Source organism: Suncus etruscus, chromosome 10 (genome assembly GCF_024139225.1).
Source record: "Suncus etruscus isolate mSunEtr1 chromosome 10, mSunEtr1.pri.cur, whole genome shotgun sequence".
NCBI lineage: Eukaryota > Metazoa > Chordata > Mammalia > Eulipotyphla > Soricidae > Suncus > Suncus etruscus.
In genome coordinates, this window is record NC_064857.1 from 81370232 (window position 1) to 81394384 (window position 24153).

Genomic DNA, 24153 nt, shown 5'->3' on the forward strand with positions numbered 1-24153 from the left:
AATGTTTAGAACTAAAAGAATTAACAAGGACCAGAGTGATAGCACAGTGGATAGGGCATTTGCCTTGCATGTGGCTGGCTCAAGTTCAATCCCCAGCATCCCATATGGTCCCTAGAGCCTGCCAGGAATAACTTCTGAACATAGAGCCAGGAGTAACCCCTGAGCACTGCTGGGTGTGACCCCAAAAATAAAAACAAACAAAAATAACAAAATGATCAACTAGCAATTAGAGCTTTCTAAATGACAATGACCTCGTTAAGAAATACAATAATTTTCACACATTTTCTTGTTGTACTCTTTTTTTTTTCTTTCCTTTCTTCTTCTATTTTGTTTTTTAATAATTTCACCTGGGGCCGGAGAGATAGCACAGCAGTGTTTGCCTTGCAAGCAGTCAATCCAGGACCTAAGGTGGATGGTTCAAATCCCAGCGTCCCATATGGTGCCCTGTGCCTGCCAGGAACTATTTCTGAGCAGATAGCCAGGAGTAACCTCTGAGCACCACACTAGCGGGTGTGGCCCCAAAACCAAAAATAAATAAATAATTTCACCCTCATTTACCTGGAAACAAATGTATTATGATCAACTATGTGATACATAGACTCTAAATAAAGTGATTTATATAAAAATGTTTTTAGAAAGCCAGAGGAATAGTATAATGTATAATGGGTAAAGTGCTAGACCTAGTTTTGATTCAGAGTACCAGACCTATATAGTCTCTTGAACCTGCAAGGAGTGACCCCTAAGTATGGAGTTGGGAATAAACCTTGAATATAGTTGGGTGTGTCCAAAAACAACAAAACTATTTTTTTGGAAGTTCCATACTGCTTTTCATAGAGGCTGAGCCAGATGGCAGTCAATCCAACAGTGAATAAGGTTCCTTTTTCATTGCAGAAAAATAGCCATCCCACCAAACCATTGGTTGTTTCTGGCCTTTTTTATACATTTCATTCTCACAGATGTGAAGTGGTATTCATGTCATTTTGATTTGCATTTCCCTAATTAGATGATGATTGGCCTTCTGATTGGCCATCTCTGTGTTTTCTGTGAAGAAGTGTTTGTTCAGATCTTCACTCCATTTTTTATGGAGTAGTTTCTTTGCTGATGAGTTTTTGTGAGTTGCTTATGTATCTTAGATATAAGTCATTTTATATGGACTACAAAAATATATTTTCCCAAGGAATAGGATATTTTTTAATGTCAACCATAATTTAATAATTGCTTAGAAAATGAGCTATGTGCTTATTTTCACTTTTACTATCTTTGCTAATGGTGTCAAATCACAAACATTTAGGAAGTTAAAATTATGGAGAGTTCTGCCTGTTTCTCTTGATGTATTTTTTTGGAATCTTTAATTTATGGAGTCTTTAATGCATTTTTAATTCTTTTGTATATGATCAGAAATCACTCCTGGCAGTATTTAGGGGCACCAAATGTGGTGTCAGGGATAGACTCTGGCTTGCCACGAACAAGGTGAATGCCTTATCCTATCTTGTCTGCACTCTTCAGCTTTCAAGTTAGTGCTGTTTTGTTTCTAATATTTGGGCCCTGCCTAGCAGAGCTCAGGGGTCCATGTGGTGCTGAAATCAAACCCAGGGTCTCAAGCATGCAAGGCTCTACCACTAAAACACATTCCTAGAACTGGCCACAGCTCCTTATTCAACAAGGGAGAACTTCCAGAAAACTTCCTCAGTCAGATCCCAAGCAGGATTCTATATTTAATCCTGCTTTTTTGTTCTGGGTTCCCAATCACAATTTCAGAGTATTCCCTTTTCAGCCACCTTGACTCTACTATTGGTTTTTAAAATCAACCTTCTGAGTTGTATTTGATCAGGTATACACATGCAGATACACAAAGAAGGTTCTTCCTGTTCTGCATATTGGCTAGTACTATAAATTAAAATCTAATCTGATGAAAAAAATAAAAAGAGGCAAGAATAGCAACTGGAGAGTTAGCACAGTGAGTAAGTCTTTTGCTTTGCACACTGCCAACCCGGGTTTAATCCCCCACATCCCATATGGTCTCTGGAGCTCGCCAGCAGTGATTCTCTTAGTTTTTTGTTTGTTTGTTTTTGTTTTTGGGTCACACCCGGCAGCACTCAGGGGTTACTCCTGGCTCCATGCTCAGAAATTGCTCCTGGCAGGCTCAGGGGACCATATGGGATGCTGGGATTCGAACCAATGACCTTTTGCATGAAAGGCAAATTGTCTTACCTCCATTCTATCTCTCCGGCCCCTCCAGGAGTGATTCTTGAGCATAGAGCCAGAAGTAAACCCTAAGCTCCACTGGGTAGGACCCAGGAACAAAAACAAACTAAACAGCAAGAATAAGAGACTATGTGCTCAGGGAGGAAGAGGCCTTTGAAAAATCTTGGCCTCTAAGCAAGATTCTCTTGTCCATCCAGGAACAGGTCTCTGGATCCCAGTCCTCCAAGGAACTGGAAGAGCGAATGATTCTTGGAACAGAATGAGTTCTGTCTATCAGAAAGAAAGCCCATGGTGCCATTTAATTTTTTCCCCCTAGGGCCCTACACATTTATAACAACAACACTGACTGAAGGAAAGAAATGCCAAAATTGATATCCCTCTAGATTTTATACATTTCCCAATTTTCTAATTGCTACAGCTACTGCCAACAAAACACACTGAAAGAATGCCCCATGAAGAGAGGTCTCTGAGCACACCACAGGATAGGATTGCAAATTTCAGTGATTACAAACAATTAAACGGGCAGCCAACATGTAATTTTCTTTTTAGGCATGGACATAGAATGGGAAACTACTTACTGGGCTGGAATAGATAGAAACAGAACAGTTTCCCTTTGTGTAAAAATCACACTTGATCAAGTTGAGATTACAGCTAATGTGCTCTCCCTCCATTTGCTTTTAAAATTGAGGGATGTGGAAATTAGTGAAATTAAATTCACAGCTGCATTAGTTGCAAGCTGCAAAAAATTCTATTTGATCTTGCAAAAGAATAAAAAAAAAAAGAGGCATATTTGGGTCCAGGGAAAAGAAAGAAAGATTTGCCCAAATAGTGGGGGAAGAAGGGATGTTGTCTTCAGGAACAGTTGAAATCCTGGCCCCAAGTATGATCAGAAATTCTTCCCCTGTTATGCATTTTGGCCTCCTTCTACACATGAATTTATCTGGTCTCACTGCAAACCAACCTTTCCACATGTCAGAGGATAGCAAGTATTATCTCTGGTCCTAAGAAACACTGCCTTGTCACTGTTTTCAGTCTAAAGTTCAAAATTCCTGTTCTAAGAAGTCAGGGAACATACCATAAGCATTATATTTCCACAATTTCTCTACTGCAGGACATAGAATGTCTTAAGGATAGGGCACCTTTTCTCATTTCCTCATTTTCCCAGGGGTATCATATGAGGTTTGGTATCCTTCACAGAGTTCTGATGGACCTGGACTAAGTCAGATTCCTACCTCCGGGCCAATCAACTCTAGTTAGCTAATAATATGGCTGCCTCCTGGGATCCATAAATAAAATCTACCTGTTGAATGTTTCGCTCCATCTTGTTAGAGTTAGCAGAGGATTATTATTATTATTATTATTATTATTATTATACTTTTTGCTCTGTTTTATTTTATTTTGGCTCACACCTGATGGTGCTGAGTGAGGTGTGACTTTAGGGGACACTCAGGAGACCATAAGTTATTGGTGATCAAATCTACAGATCCAGCACACAAAGCATGCATTCCAATCCTTTAAGCCATCTCTTTGGCCCTGTATTATTAATTTTTAAAATGCTTTTCTATATACAGAATTGGTGCAAAAGTCCTTTCTGGCCTCCACTGATGCAGAGGATGGAGTAGTTTTGACCAGGTGGAACCACAGAATGGAAAAGCTAATAAATGTTGGGATTCATGTGGCAGGAAACAGAATCTAAATCTAACCATCAAAATCTAACCATCTCTCTCCCTTGCTTACCAAATAAGGACAAGGTGCCAAACAGATCAATGTCACAGCCTGCCCTGAACCCTGACCTGAAAATGATAAAAACCCACTTCAGAATCGCCTTCATGGGAACCAGCAGTTGCTGCCCTTACAGCCCAGGGTCCCCCACTGGAATGTCCCCTCTTGAATCGAAGATAAACATGCTCTTGTGTGTCTTAAGTCTGTCTTGTGATTCTTTCCACTCCAGTAGGCAAGAGCCCATTGGTCATGGGGTTTTCCTGCTAGTATCTTCATTATGGCTCAGAATATTAACATTAATAGCCTTGCCTTTTTTTACTCCTATTTCAGCTATTTCCATTTATTTAATATTTAGTCCTGGAAACTTTTTTTTTCATTTTGTATGCAACATTTTTTCCTTCAACTCCATCCCTCCATTTCTTTTTTCCTTTTATTTGAACTTTTGATCAAATCCACTGGTGCTTAGGGCTTATTCCTGCCTCTGTGCTCAGGGATTATTCCTAGTGGTGCTTGGGTGGGACTATACTATACTTGGTGCTGGGATAGGCCCTGTGCAGTACCACTGTACTATCACTCCAGTCCTTCATTTTAGGGCAGGGGAATTTGTTTCTTCTTTCCTGGTTGATAGTTTGAGATTACTTTCTTACTTTCCTTCATCCTCACACCAATATTCTAGTCTAGAATCAGGTTCTGTGTTTGGCGAAATTGAGGATGCTTTGGATGCAGGTGTGCAAGGAGCTGTTTGATATGTTTGGTTGTGGTTCCATCTCCTATATTTCCATCTCCTCTTTTTTAACCACCCCTGTTATTTTCTTTAAGAGTTGTTTAAGGTTGCACTTTACTCAGCAACAGTTCTCTTTTACAGCTTCCTTTCATGGCCATGTGTGTTTTTTGGCTTCAAAAAGTTCCCACACATGAAGCATGTTTGGTTCCCATTACATCACAGAATCTAAAACCCTTACCCAGGACTGAGAGCTTCCTTGTGCTTGCTACTGCCACATCGAAACACTGGCCACCATCTCCCCACAGACTTCAGTTGCAATAGACTGGTATTTCTCAACATTTCTAAAAAATTTCCACCCTCCTTAAGAAGGGTTTTTAGATATATGTTTTTCCTAATTATATCCCGCGAAGGACTTATGCCACCAAATTTACTGTTACTTTCATGAATCTAATGTGACTATTTTTGCTATACATGTAAAAAGCATATGAACCCAAGTAGAATGTTTGAAACAGGCAAACTATTAAAACTATTCATGTTATCATCTTAAGTTAACCTTTTTACCTTTTTTTTTTTTTTTTTGACCCATAGCCAGTGGTGCTCAGGGGTTACTCCTGGCTCTTCACTCAGGAATTATTCCTGGCAGTACATATGGGATGCCAGGGATCAAATCCAGGTGTGCAAGGCAAGTGCCTACCTACTATATTGCTCCAGACTGTTAGGTTAAACTTTTCACTGCACAGGAGGCAGACCTTCTCAACAGCTCAAGGACATCATTCCCTACTTTCCCTCCTTCTACTAGATCACTGCCTTCAACCTACAAAAGTATCATCTGTTCTATCTTATGAAAATCTTTCCTTGCATCCACTTGCTCATTTCCCCATCCTATCTCAATCTCTATCTAAAATGCTGTCTATCTTTGCTGCCATTCTTCCCCATTTCCTCTTTAACACTACCTAATCAGACTTATATCTTAGTGGCATTGCTATCTTACCATTGTTATAGTATCAAAATACTTCATCTTTTGTCCAAAGGTCATTTCTCAGCCTCATCTTCTGATCTAACAACAGATATAGGCTCAGATCTTCTTTGTTTTGGTTTTCCCCAACCTTTTTACTCTCCTTGGCTGATTTGGGTGAATGTCATATCCTCCATTGGTCAAAGATGGATTCTGCTCTAGGAATGACCTGTGGCCTTTTCTTGCTGATAACAACCACTTTGAGATAAGTTGAACTGGTTCTGCACTTTATTTATTTTTGCTTGCTTCTTTGGGGGCCACACCCAGTGTAGCTGCTCAGAGTTAACTCTTGGCTCTGCACTCAGGTATCATTCCTGGGAGAAGGGTTCTGGGGTTCCAGAGATTAAACTCGGAATAACCATGTGCAAGGCAAGTACCCTATCTTCTGTTCTATCACTCCAGCTCCTGGTCCTACGCTTTAAACACTATTCATTACTACCCTTATCATCAGGTTTCCAAATCTAAACTTTGTGACTGTTTGACAAGAAGAATATGATGGTAATGCTGTGTAGATTTTCAGGCCCAGTCTTTAAGACCTAGTATCATTGTCTTTCTCAAGAGATTCACTCTATGATGTTTGAGCTGCCACATGGGCATTCAAAGTCTTCTTGGCTATAAGGAATCTGGGATGTAGGCAGGGACCAGGGGTAGGTATGTTGGCCAGCATTGTTGTCCATCACACATGTAAGTAAACATGAAAACCAAACAAAAAGAACCATGGGCAGAGTAAATCTGCTCTCCAACTTCTGCGCTTTCCAGCTGAGGGGGTCTGACTGTAGAATAGCTCGTGGAAACAACCTCACTTCTTGGCACACAGACCTGTGTTAGGACTCTGTTCTGAAGTGGCTGATTATATACTGATGATAACTGGACCTGTCTTCCTTATAATTAATGCCTCAACTCTGCCCCTTCCTAATTCTTTATTTCACCATGGCAAAAAACACCCAAGAATACCCTGTACTAATCCAAACTTCCTTATTCTACTCTGTGACCTCGTAATTTAATGTAACTCTAAGACATAGTTTTGAATATCCTCTCCCCCTTATTCTCTTCTTTGCCCACTCTTTTGTCCCTTATTCTGCCAGAATAGCCTGGCCTGTCATTGCACTGACATTTTCCATAGTTTCCTTCTCCAGATACTAGATGATTGGCTTCTTCATCTCTTGCAACAATTAGCTCCAGTGTCACCATCTCAGTTCAGGCTTTGGGCTTTTCTTTTTTATTTATTTATTTATTTTTTAGTTTTTGGGTCCCACTCGGTGGTGCTCAGGGGTTACTCCTGGCTGTCTGCTCAGAAATACCTCCTGGCAGCACGGGGGACCCTATGGGACACCGGGATTTGAACCAACCACCTTAGGTCCTGGATTGGCTGCTTGCAAGGCAAACGCCACGCCGCTGTGCTATCTCTCCAGGCCCAGCTTTGGGCTTTTCTGATGAACCTACTAAAAACTGTAGATGGCCCTCATCAAAATTCACCCTGCCCCCATTCTCCTTTCTTTCCTTATGCCTCTCCACCAGGCTGATCACCTCTGAAATGTGACCTTTGTTTTCTGTTCACCCCAACTAGAATGTATGCTATGAGAAGACAGATACTTGTGCTTATTTTTCTTATAGCTATTAGCAATTTTCCTAACATGTAATGTTTTAGAATGAGTGACTATTCTGGGACTGTGCTTCTGTCTTCCAGCAAGACCCTTCTGTCCCAGGTCCCCTCTACTGTAGAGAATAACAGACCAGTTTTCAATGGAACTCCTTGCTGGGACACTTTTACCTCAGACCTTCTCAAATGCAGCTCCCTGCACTTGACTACATTGTTTTTTTGTGGAATTTCTGTCATAACCAGGCAAAAGCACTCTGCTCCCAGATGCAATTCTTGATCTCTTCTGCCCACTTCCTATCCCCAATTCCTGTCAGGAGTCAGTCCCACTTGTAGAGGTAAGTCAACTTTGCAATGAAGAACTCAGGCCTTTTTTAGCAGTGTATCTACCCTGTGCTTTCCTGCACGCCAATGTTGTAAAAAAAACTTTATAAAAATAGATGTTATAATACTCAGATAGGTGATAGATGCCCATTAAGCCTTTCTCCAGCCCACCTTCTTGACCCCTTGATCTGGAATTTCACCTTGAGGCGTCAACAGCCTGCTGCCATTAGCCATTAACCATTAGCCAATGCCCCTCCTAAAGTTTGGGCAAAAATGGACTTCTGCTTGCCCCTCCTAAAGTTCTCACCTTATTTGAAAAAGGAGAAGCTCACCATCTGATTGGATATTGTGTTTGAACCTGGACGAGGGATTGGTGTATTTTACAAGCCCTACTTTCCATATTGACCCTTCTTCTAAGGTTCCTTAAACCTGTACAGTAAAAGACACCTTCCTAGATTCCCGGGGCTTCCTGTTTTAGTCTGCAGGGCTGTTTCCGGCGCCCCAGCTAGCTGGACAATAAACTGCATTCTCTGAAGATTCATGGTCTTTGAGGTGGTGGGCTTTCTCAGACCTGTAACACCAGAAAGAACAAGTGACTAGAGATCTATCTGTACTTTTCCCTATGGCTGCCAGCAGCTGAGCCTGGGGACTTAGAAGGTCTCATCACTTTCCCCAGAGCTAAGGAGCAGACAGGAGAGCACCCAGCCCATTTCTACTTGACAGAACCATATATCTGCACTTCGTGTATATGTCCTTATTTTTAACTTATCTAGAAACATCTTATTGATCTTGGACAGGTTATTTTTATCTATGGGACCTTTGATGATAATATATACATCCACCCTCATTTTTTCCTTAGAGTTATCTCCAAATTAAATTAAATTAAGCAGCTTTAAATAATGGCTTTGCACAATGATAGGATGTGCAGTAAAAGGAGATGCCCCTTCTCTCACTGACGTCCTCCACACCAGCTTCCATATTCCCAGTCAGCTGGAAGTTCACTGGAGAGAAGGAATGAGCCTTAACCCTCTTTTCCTGAATACTTCATAGCTCACAGGGGGCATTCCACATAAATGTTTAAGAAATGCTTATTATTAATCCCAGAGTTCTACCCTGAACTGAACCAGAGGATACAGATTTCTGAAGCAAAAAATATTTAAAAAATATTTGAAACATGAAAGATTTTGGTGAGCCAAAGAAATAGTTCCAAAGACTGAGTGTATGCTTTACATGCAGCAGGCCTGGTTTTGATTCTTGGCCCTCGATGGTCCAACCACGTCTGGAAGAAATTCCTGAGCACAGGCCCAGGAGTAGCCCTAGCCCTAGAGTACTTCTCGGTATGGCCCCACCCCAAACTAAAAGCCTTACAAAGTCTTGATACGGGATTTTTTTTTTCTTTTTTGGGCCACACCCAGTGATGCTCAGGGGTTACTCTTGGCTATGTGCTCAGAAATCGCTCCTTGCTTGGGGGACCATATGGGATGCTAGGGGATCAAATCAAACCACAGTTCGTCCTACACTAGCACGGGCAAGGCAGACAACTTACCCCTTGTGCCACCGCTCCGGCCCTATATGGGATGCTTTTAAAAACTTACATTACTTATAATTATGATAACGAGAAACTAGTGATGATACCCTAAAATACTTCTCTTTTTCTCTAACATGCAACAAAACCTTTACTAACACTTTTTTTTTTTTTGTGGTTTTTGGGTCACACCCGGCAGTGCTCAGGGGTTATTCCTGGCTCCATGCTCAGAAATTGCTCCTGGCAGGCACGAGGGACCATATGGGACGTCGGGATTCAAACTGATGACCTTCTGCATGAAAGGCAAATGCCTTACCTCCATGCTATCTCTCTGGCCCCCTTTACTAACACTTTTAACAGGTTCAGCTATTACTGAAATTGAAAATTTCTAAATTTATATTGGAATATATGGTTAGAATACAAAGTAATGCCTTTACTAGGCACCTGAATTATTTCTGCTTGTCCTACACAAGTAATTGATGAAATACTATGCATTATTTTTTTTCCCTTTCTTCACAGCTTACTTGATTTGCCACTTCAGGCCTAGAAGTGAGGAAGCAAACATTATGAATCACTAAATAACCTCACAGCTCTGAGCAATCTTTTTGACATGAGGGATTCATTTTATTAAATAATCAAATACCATCATTTTGAGCCTTTCTGTTATTATATGCTGATACCAGATTAGAATTTATTAAGAGACTTATTTGTCTCTAAGATGAAGACTCGCAATTTATGTTGTCTTTTTAACATTGTGCATGTCTTCAACAAGCCCTCGCTTGTCTTTTTAGATGGTCAAACACTCAGTAGTGAATTTTAAATACTTCCCCTTCAAGCCATAGTTCTTTTCCTTACTTGGCATTCAAAGCCCTGAGCAGTACAGCTCATCTTGTTCATGCCCCTCTTTTCACACCTCTCAGGTCTTGTCTTTCTTCCTTCATGGTCTCCTCTGCATTCCTGACTCTACCTTTCTCCCAGAACTGTCATCAGAATTTGTGCTGCTTCTTCTCCCTTCCCACCTTGTTCTGATAATGTGGGTTTGTGACAGCTGCAGTGCTGACTGTGTGTGGGGTAGGTTGTCACTCACCTTAGTTGTGCTGCTCACACACTTGACTGTGGTTCTCTGGCTTACTTGCAGTGCTCATGGGTGTGGTACCCACACTTACCTCACAGCGGATAGGAATGGGTGAGTTGCTCTTACACAAATTGAGATTTTGGTGTGCCAGAGATGGAACATGTTGGTTTTGGTATCGGTGGTCTCTGCTGACATGTGGGGTGGTGGCAGATATTGAACTCTTAGCTTCATGCCTGCAAGGTTGGTATTTTCCACTTCAGCTACCTCTATGGGGCTCACATAGTTGTCTCTTCTTCTGGAAAACCTGCCCTAACTTCTAAGACCCAGTGCCCACTCCCCTGTCCTCTGCCCCTCCCCTCACACTCCCAGATATTTCCTCTAACAAGAGCAAAGAATAAGACCAGTGCTGTGCCTGATTTCTCAGTGCAGCACAGTGCATCTTCCCCAACACAGAGTGGACTGTCCAGGAGCACATGGATATAATGAATGAAGAAGAAACTTGACTCTTTGGTATCTTTGAACAGAAGTCACAAAATGACATAGGAGAGATCTTGTTTCATTTGTTCAAATATTTTCTATGTCGGCAGTCAACTCCAGTAGCAGCAAGGCTGGCTGTTTGCCAGACCTTCCTTCAACATTCATTAAATAATCCTTTATCAAAAGCCTACCAGATTCTTATAAATTGACAATGAACACAGACATAATGCATCAAGAAGTAGGGAGGAAATTTTAGAATAAAATTACAATCAAGAAAATAGTAGAAAAATCTACTACAATTTGCAGCATTGTTCATAAGTCAAAAGTGGAAACAACTAAAATGCCTATCATCTGATAATAAAATAAAAAGTATTTATTTCATGCAAAATCATAGGACAGAATATTATTTGGCCATTAGAAGAAATAAAGTAGGGGCTGCAGAGATAGTACAACAGGTAAGGTGCTTACCTTGAGTGCAGCTGTGCTGGGTTCAATCCCAATATCCCTAATGGCCATAAACCAAACAAACTAAAACCATGTCAAGTGAAAGAAGTCAGTTACATTTAGATGATTTTATTTGGATGAAGCACCTAGATTAGGTAAATCTCTAAAGCCAAAAATAAAATAGGGTTCAGGTAAGGAAAAGGAAAATAGGAATGAATGTTAAATCATTCAATCAAATTTTGAAAGAAATCCATCTTTCTTTTGTAGGTGATGTAAATGCTCTAAATTAGACTGGAGTGATAGTTATATAGTTCTGTAAATATTTTTTGTTTTTTTTTTTTTGGGGGGTCACACCGGCAGCATTCAGGGGTTACTCCTGGCGCTCCTGGCAGGCTTGGGGGACCATATGGGATGCCCGGATTTGAACCACCATCCTTCTGCCTGCAAGGCAAACACCTTACCTCCATGCTATCTCTCTGGCCCTGTAAATATTTTTTTTAATCACTGAATTGTGTAGCTTAGCTGGGCAAATTATATATGGTTTGTGAATTCTATCTCAAAATAGCAATCATTAAAAAAAATAGAGCAGGGCAAATAGTACAGGAATATATGCCTTACTTGTAATGACTTTGATTTGACCGTGAAACCACCTGGGTCCACAGGCCAATATTGTCAGGTGTGGCCCTGGAGGCACCCCCAACCCTTCAGGAGTGATCTGAACAATTAATCCCTGCATCATGAGGCCTGAGCAACACAGCATCTACAGGGTTCTGCATTGAACTTTCAGGCTCATTTGAAAGAACTAGAGAGGGGATACAGGGTCTGCTTAGCACTACTAGGGAGACATTTGCCTCTTGCTCCCCATACACACAGACTAGAAAACATTAGTTGCAAATAAATGCCTGAGTAGACTGTGAGGGATTTTTTTCTAATTAATGTCCAATTTTATTTGGGAGCTACACCTGGCATGTTCAGGGCTCAGTCTTGGTGGGCTCAGGGGACCAAAGGGGTTGCTAGGGATAGAACCCAGGTCAGCAGAATGCAAGTCAAGCACCCTATCTGCTGTACTATCTCTTTGGCCCTAAATAATATTTTCTTTTTAATGATTTTACTTGGTGTTTTTGGTAAGTGAAAAGCCATGTCTAAAATCTGGGTGTTTAGGGGCCAGAGAGATAGCACAGTAGTAGGGCATTTGCTCTGCACGCAGCCAATCTAGGACAGACCTTGGTTCAAATCCCGCATCCCATATGGTCCCCTCCCTGCCAGGAGCAATTTCTGAGCACAGAGCTAGAAGTAACTCCTGAGTGCAGCTGGGTGTGACCCAAAAATACAATAAAAAAATTAATATGAGTGTTTGAATTCCTGTGTGCACAGGCCAGGAAGCCACACTCAGTGCTGACTTTGGGCTAAATACAAGATGCCAGAAAAGATAAAATGAAGGGCAAGAGCAATAAAAACGGTGAGTGGTATGGTTATTCACAGGAGCAGTACACAGAGGGAGGAATCTCATGACACAGGTCGTGGCAAACAGAAAGACATGCATGAAAAACATGATGGGATGTGGGCTTCCCTGGATAGTCCTCATTTCAGGCGCCAATGTGGTCAGCTTAGTTGGAGTTCTTTTTTTGGGGGGGAGGGGGTCGCACCTGGCTGTGCTCAGGGATTAATTCTGGCTCTGCACTCAAGTGGCTTGGAGAACCATATGGATGGTGGGGATCGAACCCGCGTAAGCAGTGTGCAAGGCAAACACCCTACCCTCTGCCTATTTCTCATCCCCGAGTTGGTGAAGGTCTGTTCTATGTGAGGCTTAGAATCACTATATGTCTTGGTCTCCAGGAGCTGCAGTCCCAGCAGTAGCACCAGCACCTGATGTCTTATGTGGGTAGGTGACAGAAATGTTTTTTTAAAGGAACCAGCTAGAAGAGTTCGTAAGCACTGACAGAGCAGGAAAGGTAGGCAAATGACCATGGGACTTCAGAACTTTCCTTAGGTATAAAATCAAAGTCATTGATAAGATTCCACAATTGTAGGAGGGCAAGGAGCTGATATGAAACCCCAATTTAGCTACAGATCTTCCTTTAGCTATATAAGTCACCACATTAGTCTTTAGGACATGTTGATAATTGGAACTCTGTCACTCTACATTCTGGCCACTTATCAACTAACAAAGTTGTCAGATTCCTCTAGCAATACTTTTTTTCCTTACATACCTGAGGACTGTTTACAGTATGGACAAATAATCAGGGCTCATTAATTCGATCATCAGTGTACTGATTAAGCATCTATTGTCAACTCTAGTCAGTTATGTTAAATAAGCTCTTCAGTCTTGATCAGAGCAATTATGCTAACATACCTGAACATTTCCAGGATTATACTTTCATACATTTATTCTGCCTAGTAGCAGTTTCAGTCAATATTGTTAGCCACAGACAATTATAATCAAGTAATAAGACCTTATTATTGACATATAGCTACCAAATTATCCCCTCATAATAGAACTTTAATTTTCACGTTTTTGAGCGTAGACATTGATCCCTTTTTAAAGTCCTCTCCCTCCAAATATGTAGCTCTAACCTAACATTTAACCATTTCCATAGGACCATTTATTGCACTGAAGCTGGTGTGATTTTTTTTCCAAATATTCTAGTGATAGATGTGCTAACTATAAAGGAACCAGCTAGAAGAGTTAGTGAGCAATGACAGAGCAAGAAAGGTAGACATTGTCTATACGGTGACCAGGGGCTTTAGATCTTACTTTCCTTAGCTGTAAAATCAAAGCCATTGATTGAACAGACTCCATGATTGTAGCCTCGAGGGCAAGGAGAAGCTGATGTGAAATCTCAATGTAGCTACAAACCATCCTTTAGTGTATTAAATGATCCAATGATTGTTTAAAGCCTTTAAGTACATAAGATTAGAATTATATTGTTAGATGCCTGAATAATGGTGGGAAATATAACTTGTTTTTGCCAACTATTTTGCTCTTAATTCGAGCTTCAATCTCTCTCTGAACCTAAAATACCTTGTCCATGTGCTATATTTTCTTAAGTGATTTTGACTATAAAATGAGATTTTTCCCACCTTAATCAACCAGAGTTTTTTTTTTTATAGGTATATATCATGTATTTGATAAGTGCTCAATTAGTATTTTGCTGTTCTGCTTTATTTTTGTCTCTAATATTTACCATCGGATCTTCAATGTTTTTCATTATTGACAAAAGCTAGCATGTATGGAGTAGATTTACAAATATTCAATAGAATTCCATTTGAACCATCCAATTTTTTTTTTTTTTTTGTGGTTTTTGGGTCACACCCGGCAGTGCTCAGGGGTTACTCCTGGCTCCATGCTCAGAAATTGCTCCTGGCAGGCACAGGGGACCATATGGGATGCTGGGATTCGAACCGATGACCTCTTGCATGAAAGGCAAACGCTTTACCTCCATGCTATCTCTCCAGCCCCGAACCATCCAATTTTTATTGTATAAAGATAAAAATACAACTGGTACTAGGAGTTTTTGTTATTTATAAGAAGTAATCCTACCCATGGATTTCTTACAATTTATTTATGTTGTGTCCTTTCAGTTGTAAATAGCTAGATCTTGGCTTAAGATGTAATATTCACTGCAACTTAGTTCTATTAGGAAGAGCAAATATACTAGATATGGGATGGTTTCAAAATAATCAATAGTTGGGCTGGAGAGATAGCACAGCTGTAGGGCATTTGCCTTGCTTGCAGCCTATCTAGGACAGCCGGTGGTTCAAATCCCGGCATCCCATATGGTCTCCCGTGCCTGCCTGAGTGCAGAGCCAGGAGTAACCCAAGTGCCACTGGGTATGACCCAAAAACAACAACAAAAAAAAAAAAAAAAAAAGAAAAGAAAAAACATCTATAGTTATGCTGAGGGCAGCAGCAAACTCAAAGAAATGGGCCAAGTTGTGGAGAATGCTTGCAGATTTATGGCATTTTCCTGTTTACAAACACTACATTTACCTTTTATTTTCAATTACTTAGTATCCTAGTATGAGTGTGAGAAGACAACTGACCTAGAACAAGATGCTGGACTTGTCCTTCAGGAATTTTTCAATCTAAACAGGGAGACAAAACATACACTCTGGAGAAGTTAAAAAAAAAATGTGCTCAAGACTAAACTAACATATCCAAGACACTAATCAAAATAAAATAACAGCTGTGTATATTATTCTGACCATGATAAAGTTTATAGGTGAGTAATACTTAAGTTTGGGATACTGGGAAGGGTTTTACTGAATGACCAAAGTGGAAAATGTGTCTTTTGAGAAACAAACATATATATATATATAGATATATAGATATATATATCTATATATCTATATATCTATATATCTATATATCTATATATATATATATATATATTTGGGCCACATCCAATAGTGCAATTCCTGGCTCAGGTCTCACTCCTGGCAGTGCTTGGCACTGTACCCATTGTAGTATTTTTCTAATCCTATAATTTAAAAATACAAACCATAGAAAATTTCCTGATGAAATTTAAGTTTCCACTCCTGATTCTCTTAGCTTCTTTCCAGAGGCAACCACCATTACCATTTTCTTTATGAGTATTTCCAATATATTTAATTCAAAAAACTGATTCAGAATTGATTTTCAGTATTATCTGTAATGAAGGATTAAACTTGGCATCTACTCACATGAAAAGGCTCACTCAATAGAATTTATACAATAGAGACCTATTGGTCTCTAGCAATAGGTTTGAGGTACCCTAGTGGATTTCCATGTTGTTGCCACAGCAATCCTGTTCCATCTGCTTCGGTTTGTCTTGACCCACTTAGCTTTAGTTGTTTCCAGCAGAGGGGACAGTAGGCAGATCCGTTTCTCAGCCCTTTCGGGACAGCATTGGTACTGGACTGCTTCTTCTCCCCATTTTCAGTCCTCCAGATGAAGCAAGTTTCCTAAATGGGAGTGTAAATAACTCACTTGGGAGTCATGGCCTTGATTGCTGTCCAATGCCCATTATAATGAGTTGATATGCCCCCTCCATTCTGGGAGTAGATTCTACTAGAATCCTAGCCAGACATTCCTAGCTTCTGCTCCCACTGTCCTAGGCTATCCCAAATATAGGTCCTTAGCACCTACAGGAACTTTCTGTGACCCAAAGAAGCTTTTTTGTAGGTCATTTCATATTTAGTTAGTTTGTGCTAACAAGGGGACCAAAAATGCAGAAACGGCACTCCTAATAAATTTAGCATCTTTTGCCCTAACAAGCTTTCATGTGGCCCTGGGAAGAAAGAGAAGACTTAGGAGGAAGAACAGCTCCACCAATTGGCTTCCTGGGTTTCCATCATACTTTATTTTAAAAAGGGGTCAGGGGAAGCAGTTAAACTGAGAGTAAAAGAAAGTACTGTAGGCAAACTTTTCAAAGAATTAATTTCGGCCTCATACATTGAGGGGGTGGGAGAATGGGTGGTACCAGGACCAAAAAATCGTATGAACATTGAATGAAAATAAAAAATGATCAGGCTTAAACACCCAATCAACAAACTATACACAGAGGGGATCAGTTACACTAGCAGTCCAGGGGCAAAGGGGGGAGATAAAGGATGCATGCTGAGAACAAGGGTGGAGGGAGGACAACACTGGTGGTGGAATGGCCTTGATTCATTGTCATTATGCACCTTAAATATTACTGTGAAAGATTCGTAATTCACTTTGGTCACAATAAAAACTATAAGAAAAAAGAAATTTACAAAAGAGAAAGCATTAATTTTGGTGGAGTGGGTCCATTTTAACATGAAGAGATGGAAGCAACAGAGGAAAGGGGAGGTTTTAAAGATTACTGATACACTTTCCAGCTTCAAAGCCCTGATGCTTTTCACTTACTCATCACTTGACTATACCTATGTATACATCCAACAACGCTCAGGATCCAACTACTAGTGGTAGCCCGTGTTCTGGCCCTTTGAACATTCTTCAACCCACCCAACAATATACAAATATCTATCCTTGCCCATAAGATCTACTTGCCAAAAATGATAGACTTGGGAGAGGCAAACACAAAAATTAGTCTCCCTAATTTTGGGATTTCTGTTTAGAAAGAAAACCTGGAAACCCATGTAAGGCTTAGAGCACGACCCCCAAATCCCTCAGTAACCATAGCGCTTACTTTTTTTTTTTTTTTTTTTAAATCTATACCCCTTGGTGCCAAGGGTTTACTCCTGACTCTGGCATTAGGGATTCCTCCCTGCAGAGTATGAGGGATCGATCATATGTGGTGTCTGGGATCTAACTGGGATCTGCCTCATGCAAAGCAAGTACCTTTACCTCAGTGCTCTCTAGCCCCGATAGATAGCTTAAGTTTCAACAACTTGTCCAGTTTTGAAAAGTTTGTTTTTTTTTGTCTTGCATGTGGTGCTTTCCTGGGGGGGGGGGTGGTGTTTAACCTCGACTTCCCCATTAAATCCATGAAGTAAGCAGCAAAGAAAACTGTTCTGTTCTGGTCTCTGCCACCACCTGTGGGAGCAGAGCTATCTTCTTTTTGACTCTGGATCAGTCAATGATGCTCCCTGCCTATTACACTGGTAACGCTCAGCCCAGAGCAGACACGATCATTGCAGCAGACTTGGGTGAGTTGCCAAGCTCAACGCTCCCCGGGGGGGGGGGGCTCGAACCTTGCAGTCACAGAGGTGGTGGAGTTGGGGGGGCCCTGAAGACCATCTCGAGGACGACACGACTTCTGAGAAACGAAGGGGAAGAAGAGAAGGCAGCGGTCTGGAAGCAGCATCGTGTCTTCTTAGGCTCTCCTGCATGTTTGGGGGCAGTCCCGAGCAGGCGCGATCGGCACCCCCTTTTTCTTAAGTTTTGATTTTGGGTCACACCGGCATCGCTCCTGGCTCTATGTTCAGAACTCGCTCCTGGCAGGCAGGCTCAAGTGTGGGGGGCGGGGGGGGGACCCTATGGGATTCGAACCACCTGCATGCGAGGCAAACGCGCCTTTTCACTGAGGAGTGGTTCGATAGATCTCGGGATCCCCGAAAGTCCCCCCAACAGCTGTGGGCTCCCCCACAGCCCAGCTCCGGCCTATTTACATCCCGCCCCCGGGACGGTTCGGGCAGGCACGCCGGTTTCGGGGCTCGTCCGATTTCTCGGGCGGGCCCGGGGCTACCTAAGCACGTGCGGCTCGATTTTGGGGGGACCCGGCGGCGGTCCCCCCTCCCCAACAGGCCTGCCCTTAGGGGGCCGTGGGCGGGAAGTGCCTCCTCAGCGCCTCAGGTCGGGGGTACCCTCGGCTTCCCTTCCCGGAGCGTCGGCGAAACGGCGGGGTGGGGCGGGGCGTCTCAGGGCACCCCTAAAAGCCAAGCCCCCCGCCGCCCGCCCGCTCGCCCGGCCGCGCCTCTTCTCTCTCCTCTCCTTTCCTCTCCTCGCCTCACGGCGCCTCACGCTCTACGGAGAAGGCGGGCCTAAGGAGCGCGCGCGCGACGTCTCCCTTCCCATTGGCCGCCAGCGCTTCGAAACCCCGCCCCCTGTAAACTCCCCGCGCGCTGATTGGCCGCGCGCGCCGTCGCTCAGGCTCGGGAGGGCGGGGCGGGGCGAGCTGGAGGGGGAAAGAGGCGGGGAGGAGGTCCCCGGAGAAGCCCGCGCGGCCGCCCGGCCTCCTTCCTCGCGTCGCTTCTGCTTTTGCTTCGCTTCGCTTTCCCTCCCAGTCTTCCGCGCGCGCGCGTGCGCCGAACGCGGCCGCGGCCGGCGTGCTTGGCGTCTGGAACGGGCGTCCGGGGGCGCCAATCAGCGTGCGGCGGGGCGGCGGGGCGCGGGAGGCGGGCTCACCGTCAGCGCGGCCGCGGAGGAGCGGCGAGTGAGAGCGAGCGAGCGAGCAGCCAGCCAGCCGCAGCCGGCCGGAGGGGGTTGCAGCCGGTGGCGGACGGCGCGGAGCGGAAGCGGAGGTGGGCAGGCGAGGCGGGGGGGGAGGGCGGGGGAGGGCGAGCGCGGCGGAGGGGGAGGGGCGGCGTCCGGGCCCGCGCCCCCTCCCTCCCTCCCTCCCTCCTCCTCCCCGCGCGCTCGGTGGGGGCGGGGCGGCCGGGCGTGTTTTCAGTTCCGCCTCCGGACGCCCCTGCCGGGCCCCGTGCTCCGGCCCCGCGCCGGAGGGAGAGGGAGGCGGAGGCGCAGGCGGAGGAGGAGGAAACGAACAAAAGGTCCGTCCGGGACCCCCGGCGCTGGCGGGGCGGGGCGGGGCGGGGCGCGCCGGACCCGGAGCCTCGGCCCAGGTAAAGCCGCGGCTGCTCGGAGCTCCCCGGGCCTGGGGGGGCGTCTGGAGGGCCGGGGTGGGGCCCCCCGAGGTCGCGATCGCGTCCGATCGCGAGCTTGCACGGCCCGGCCCGGCACGGCACACACCCTCGTTGCAAGGCGAGCGGGCAGCGAGCGTGCGTGCGTGTGTTTGCATGTGTGTGTGTGTGTGTCGGGATCCAGACTCGGCTTGCACTTTTTTTCCTCTCTCTTTGATTTTTCGCCCCAATCGGGACCTGGAGGGTTTCCTCTAAGTCTTAAACCCTTTTGTTGTTACTCCTAAGGGCCCGCCCGGCTCCGGGCTCCCTTTCCCGGGGCGGCCCGTGCATGCATGCCTCTGTATGCGTGTGTGTTTGTGTGTGTTTGTGGGTCCGCGCCCAGGCTGCTGCGGGGAGCCTCCTGGGGGGCCCCCTCACCCCCGGCTCGCTCGTGAAAGTTGCCCGGTGCGTTGGAGCCTTCTCCTGGGTGTCGCACGCCTGCAAGGAGAGAAAAGCAAGCACGCTCCTCCGTCGCACGCCTTCTGCTGCTGCTGCTGCTGCTGCTGCTGCCCCGGCCCGGCTTTGCAGATTTTTCCCTTTTTTTGCAGCTTGGTTCCTGGACTTGTTTTTGTTCTCGCTTGCTTGCGGACGGCTCTTGCGTGGCTGTGAGGTTTTTTTGGTTTTTCTTCTCTTTGACTTCTTTTGCCCTTTTGGGCTTTTTTTTTTTTTTTCTTTCTCCTAAACAAAAGGAAAACACACCACCCAGGTTGTTGGTTTTGTTCTGCCTTCCTCTTTGACCCCCTTTGCAAGCTAAAAGGCGAACCCACCAGATTTCTTGACTGCCCAATACTTTCATTTAAAATAGAAAAAAAAAAAAAGGAATCTTTTGGAAGTTGTCATTTTCCGTCCTTGGCATGGAGTGTTTATTTCAGTTTGGAGTAGCTGAGATTTTTTTTTTTTTTTTGGTAATGTGAAAACGTTCAACAATAACACGTGCTGAATAATTGTTCATAAATGATCGGGCATTGACCTGCTTGAATTCCATCTCTTTCCCAAGTGGCACCCCCTGGCTTTTGGATTCCTTTTCAGAATCCTGAAGGATTCTGTAATCTTACTTTCTTCTCATTTTTTTTTTCTTTTGATTTCATCCGAACTGAACTTGAATGTAAGAGTGTTTTCTAATTTGGGAGCCTGATTAAGCTGGCTTTTGGAAATATCTTTTTTTTTTTTTTTTTTTTTTTTGGTTTTTGGTTTTTAAGCCACACCCGGCGGTGCTCAGGGGTTACTCCTGGCTGTCTGCTCAGAAATAGCTCCTGGCAGGCACGGGGGACCATATGGGACACCGGGATTCGAACTAACCACCTTTGGTCCTGGATCGGCTGCTTGCAAGGCAAACACCATTGTGCTATCTCTCCGGGCCCGGAAATATCTTTTTTAAAAATTTTACTCCCGTCCTCAATTTTTTTCCAAGTTTCCCCAAATTCAGGATTTGGGGGATATATATCCACTAGGCCATTTAGCAAGCATTCGATTCAGACCATAACTGTATTTAAAATTTTATTTATTTTTAATTTTAAACACTTTTAGAGTTCCTTAGTTTGTGCTATAAAATTCGTTGTGGTAGTAAGAATAGTTCAAGTCACTCTTGAATGTAGTGGGTGCTTCCTTGGACCATGTGTAGAAAAGTTGAGTTTAAGTCAGTTCTTTAACCAGCCTTCATGCATTGCAAGTTTTAGTTAGAAACTGAGAAAGCAGCTTACAGTTTGTTGCTTTACCTTCTTTCTAAAATGATTCCACATTGTAGATGTTCAGCTGTGGCTTACCTTTTTTGGGCTTGTAGTATCTAGCAGTACCTAGTCATAGGTAGTTAAATCTGTTCAGTCTGTTAAGTTCATGAAATAATAGTCTTGTAAGAAAATGCTGGGTAATTTCCTGTTTGTGGCTTGTCTGGTTTGGTATGTATTTTAACTCAATGTTGGAATTTGTGGGGGATGGTTTTGTATATTTCAGAAATTCCCTTTCATGGGAACCAAGGTGGGCAATAAATGACATCTATATCTACTTCGAGATGGCAAAAGGCCTCTTCTTCCTTTTCATATCGTCAGTTTAGATTCATGTGGCTATATTCTTGTTGCTTCACCTGGGAAAATGTGAGGGAAGAATATTGTTTAGTGCATCCGCTGATTAATAACTTGAATCTTTACATTTCAGAATTTTGTTCTGCTTTTTATTTCTGATTATTTCTTACTGTTGGGTTTTGATTTTCTTGGTTTGTAGGTCTTCCATAATGTCGGAGATTTTTATGCAGGTGTTTCTGTAATGCATATAAAAGCTGTATTTAGTGCAGTTTGGCAGGTGGAGGTTTATTCACATTCTTGGGACAAGAGTTACTTTTTTAAAAAAGAAGATGGAAAGGGCCATGTCTTGTAAGATTTCTTTAAAAAACAAAACAATCTCCCCCCCCCCCCGAAAAAAATCCAACAATAATACAATTAAACCTGCAGAGATAGTACAGCTGGCTTAGCAAGTTGGCACAGCCAACCTTGGTTCAGTTCTGGGCATCATATATGGTATCCTGTACTATTGCAAGAAGTTTTCCTTGGGCACAGGGCCAGGTGTGGTTCCAAAACAATGCAAAATAAAGTTTTTTTATTTTTTATTTTTTTAACTTGTTTGCTTTCAGGCCATAAGTGACTAGGCTTAACTCTCAGCTCTGTTCTCAGGGAGCATTATTGGCAGGCCAGGGGGACCTTAAGGAGTGCCAAGATTCAAATCCAGTTCACCTATGTTCAAGGCAAGCACTTTATCTCCGAGATTACTTTCTGATCCCAATAAGCAATTTTTAAGTTAATAGTTTTTTTTTTTTTTTTTTACGAGACATCAGCTTTATTCAGGCCCTGGCCAACATGTGTGGCTTATAATCTTAAACCTTTTTAAGCATGCTCTCTTCTCTTCAACTGCCCAGCATCTCAGTCCGTCTCTATCCCTCCATGTTGCCAACTTCTCTCAAGTTCATAGTTTTTATGAGGAAAGGTATTTTCTCTATTGCAAAGAATATTTAGTGACAGATTTCAAAATCAATTTAGGAGTGTTTACATATTCAACCAACAACTTGTGGTTGTGTGGCTGTGTGTGTGTGTGTGTGTGTGTTTAGCAAGTAGCTCTTTTTTATTGGTTTTTGGGTCACACCCGGCAGCGCTCAGGGATTACTCCTGGCTCTACTCTCAGAAATTGCTCCTGACAGGCTCAGGGGACCATATGGGATGCTGGGATTCGAACCACCATTTTTTCTGCATGCAAGGCAAATGCCCTACCTCCATGCCATCTCTCCAACCCCAGCAAGTAGCTCTTTAAATTAATTCAACAAATAGGGCCCGAAGAGATAGCACAGCGGGCCTTTGCCTTGCAAGCAGCCGATCTAGGACCAAAGGTGGTTGGTTACGTTACGAATCCCGGTGCCCTATATGGTCCCCTTGCCTGCCAGGAGCTATTTCTGAGCAGACAGCCAGGAGTAACCCCTGAGCACCACCGGGTGTGGCCCCCCAAAAAAAACCAAAAAAAAAAAAAATTTAATTCAACAAATAGCATTTGCTATCAGGCTCATACTAGGCAATAAGTTGTTTACTATTCTTTGTTTTTATTTTTTTTCTTCTTTGAGAAATAAGTTATTTAATGAATTGATTGTAGTAAAGACTACTCTCTTCGAGATGTAAAAAATCATGTGTACAATATGAGAGACTTTATAATGTATTGGGCCAGTTCCTTGCTTTCTATCAAATGTGGAGGATTGTGTGAGGGAGAAGATGTTAAGTATTAGCTCACAGTATCACTGGGAACAGTGTCTTTGGGGAGGAACCTATCTGCAGTCTAGATTAACTGAATACATGGCCAGTCATAACACACACACTTGTTGCATACAGATTAACACTTAACAGAGCTAAACTTAATTTGGTCTTTGAGTCACTGGTTAGGGTAAGAAAGCAAACTTTAGTCAGTCAAGTTCCAGTGAATTGAAAAGTGCAAACATTATACTTGGCTAAACTAAACCAAGAGTAAGAATTGAGTGTCAATCTCCTATTTTGGACAGGCCATAAGTTTGGGAGTTAGAAACTTAGTCTGATGGGTCTCGGTTAGTTACAATATTGGTAAAATTACTAAACTCTTGAACTTCTGTTTTCTTAATGAAAATGGAGGTAGTGGCATTTCTTAAGGTTATTACATAGATTAAGGCAGGGGTCTCAAACTCAACATTTTGTTGCCCTGCCCTAGAGGAATCTTTCTTTTGTTTTGTTTTAGATGTTTGGGTCACACCCCCCAATGTTCAAGGCTTACTACTGACTTTGCACTCAAGGATCACCCCGACTTTGCCTCCTGCGGCCCCCAGGTAAATTGAGTTTGAGACCCCTGGATTAAGGAATTAAGGTACCTAGACTATTACTTGACATAAGGACCCTTCCAGATGACTTGTTCTTTCCCAGTTGTGATTTTGGGTTACTTATTTCTTTCTGATCCAGGTGATTCACCTAGCTGCTTATCTCTGACTTACTGTCAGGCGCATTTGGAACCAGACAATAGGCAAAGAAAATTTGAAATGGTCAGAATGGTCAAGGTCGATATCCCTGAAGTTTCAGTATAGGAGAACCATTGAAACCCTTAATCAAAACATGTTGACATTTGCCTCCAAATGTTTGTAACAGGCTGACTCCTAAACCACAGCAGATTAGAAACAGAAGATTGTGGATAATGTGGAAGGTTAAGGGGGGTTTTTGGGGTAGGAGGATGGGAAACTGTTAGCTTA

The 24153-nt window shown here is 43.1% G+C and overlaps 1 protein-coding gene across 1 annotated transcript in view; it reads left to right on the forward strand.

The window, feature by feature from the left end:
* SMAD2 (SMAD family member 2) overlaps positions 1-24153 on the forward strand; it is a 961241-nt gene that overhangs the window by 854025 nt on the left and 83063 nt on the right. Inside the window, exon 2 of the mRNA XM_049781559.1 lies at positions 18973-19037. The gene's annotated coding sequence lies outside the window, so the exon portion shown is untranslated. The remainder of the gene's footprint in view (positions 1-18972; positions 19038-24153) is intronic.